Source organism: Palaemon carinicauda, chromosome 30 (genome assembly GCF_036898095.1).
Source record: "Palaemon carinicauda isolate YSFRI2023 chromosome 30, ASM3689809v2, whole genome shotgun sequence".
Lineage (NCBI taxonomy): Eukaryota > Metazoa > Arthropoda > Malacostraca > Decapoda > Palaemonidae > Palaemon > Palaemon carinicauda.
In genome coordinates, this window is record NC_090754.1 from 63,313,268 (window position 1) to 63,315,767 (window position 2,500).

Sequence of the window (2,500 nt, forward strand, 5' to 3'; positions counted from 1 at the left end):
CAATACATTTCTATTTTTTATAGCAATAGATTTCTATTTTTTACAGCAATACATTTCTATTTTTTATAGCAATAGATTTCTATTTTTTACAGCAATACATTTCTATTTTTTATAGCAATAGATTTCTATTTTTTTTACAGCAATACATTTCTATTTTTTATAGCAATAGATTTCTATTTTTTTACATCAATACATTTCTATTTATTACAGCAATAGATTTCTATTTTTTTACAGCAATGCATTTGTATTTTTTATAGCAATAGATTTCTATTTTTTACAGCAATACATTTCTATTTTTTATAGAAATAGATTTCTATTTTTTACAGCAATACATTTCTATTTTTTATAGCAATAGATTTCTATTTTTTTACAGCAATACATTTCTATTTTTTATAGCAATAGATTTCTATTTTTTTACATCAATACATTTGTATTTTTTATAGCAATAGATTTCTATTTTTTTACAGCAATACATTTCTATTTTTATAGCAATAGATTTCTATTTTTTTTACATCAATACATTTGTATTTTCCATGGCTACAGACAAGCATCGCTGGTTTTTTGCGTAATTGCACAGACTCGTTACCGGGACGTTTGTAGAAACGTATTTAGAAAAAGGGCTAAGAGATAATTTTATAGCAATATTTGAGAGAAAAATAAAATGTTTCTGTTAGTACAGATTAGGTATATTCGAGAACCCAAGCTAAAAAGAAAAAAAAATAAGAGTTAAGCTGTTTCAAAGTTATAGAAAGAATTGGATGCTCGTGGCTTTATTGTATAACGTAAGATTTAAACATGAAAGGAACAAATAGTGTTATTGTCGTGTTGTTATGATGTTGAAGGTTTACTCATCTTTAAAGAGGATGTTACATTTTGGAAGATGAATTAATTAATGATGTGAATGTATGAATGCAAACTTTCGTAATTATTGACTTTTAACGTCAAGTGGCTTTGCTTATGTAGAGTTGTATATAGCAAAAAGGTACGCCTTTTTTTTCCTGTACTCAATAACCCGGCAGAATTGTAAACTCCCGTTTTCCTTACACTGCTGACTACGGTGAACGTTTTACATTTTCTATTATCTTTTAAGCGAGTTACTGCTCTTAGTACATGATAAATGTGGAAGATACACCTAAGCATTGACGAACAGCTCTCCATTAAAGGTCACTTCGAAATTGAACCGATGTTCTCTAGTCTGGGACAGTGCCAAGCCTTCAATTGTATTGGCTCGAGTGCTGTTGCAAGAGGTTATACTCGACCATAATTTCATGTCAATTTGTTGTATTTCATTTCCAAACTTAAGTGTCTGATGATTTTAATTATTATGACCATGGAGGCTTGCTCTTTGCCGAAAGACGTTATATTTTCCTTACCTTTGTCCCATCCTTATCTTCATCTTCAAAACCACTATTATTGTCCCTCTTTTATTCGGAAGTGGGTAGCCTGGGGCCCGGGATGAGGGCGTAGGGTACTTTTGCCAAGCAGTGTATGTCGCATCTGTCATGCGGACTGGCTTGTTTTTTTTTTTTTTTTTTTTTTTTTTTTTTTGATTGTATATATCACTACCATCTTACGTAGTTATATTCATTCATGTGGGCACTGTCTTCATTGCTAAGTTTTTTTTACGAGTTTCTTCTATCGATTGCGTAGGCTTAAGAATTTTTTTTACTTCACTTTTGAATCAAGTTGTGACTAGATCGTGCATGACGCCTATTTAAGTAATAATTGCATAAACTTATATATATTGATTCCCTTGGATATGTATGTGTGTATATATAATATATATATGTATATACATATATATATATATATATATATTTATATATATATATATATATATATACATATATATATACACACTCACATATATATATATATATATATATACATATATATACATATATATATATATATATATATATATGTAATACGAGAGTGATAAACACACCCTAGTTAAGAAATGGCGAAACTGCATGCAATCCTGATATGTACGGAAACTTCATTAAAATAAAGCTGTAATGAAAAAAAAAAAAAAAACCCTTGGTATTGTAGTCTCATACTCGGTCAACTCGTTGGGACAAGTGTTAACGAATTATCTGGAACAAATGACTGGATGCCAAGAATTCTAAAGCAGTTGTCAGTATTTTGAGAACACTGTGCTTGCAAATTCTGTAAGGACCTGTCATGCCAATAACCTCGAAAGTGAATGAAAAGGCTCGAGGTTGGTGCATTAAGTCAATGCCCAGAAATAAAATTTCCAAGTGAATTGTCATTTATTGTGACGATAACCAACACTACTCATTTCCTTCCTAATCCAGCATCATCTAGTTACTGAATTGGCTACATCTTTGCATGCCAACTATTATTAGCTAATAACATTTAGGAGTGGCTTAAGTAAATTCTTTCTAGGATTTTTTTTTTCTGGATAAACCTAGGTGTATCTTGTAATTTCTTCAGCTGTACATAAGCACGCTATGCAAACTCGATCGGGTCTCTTCAG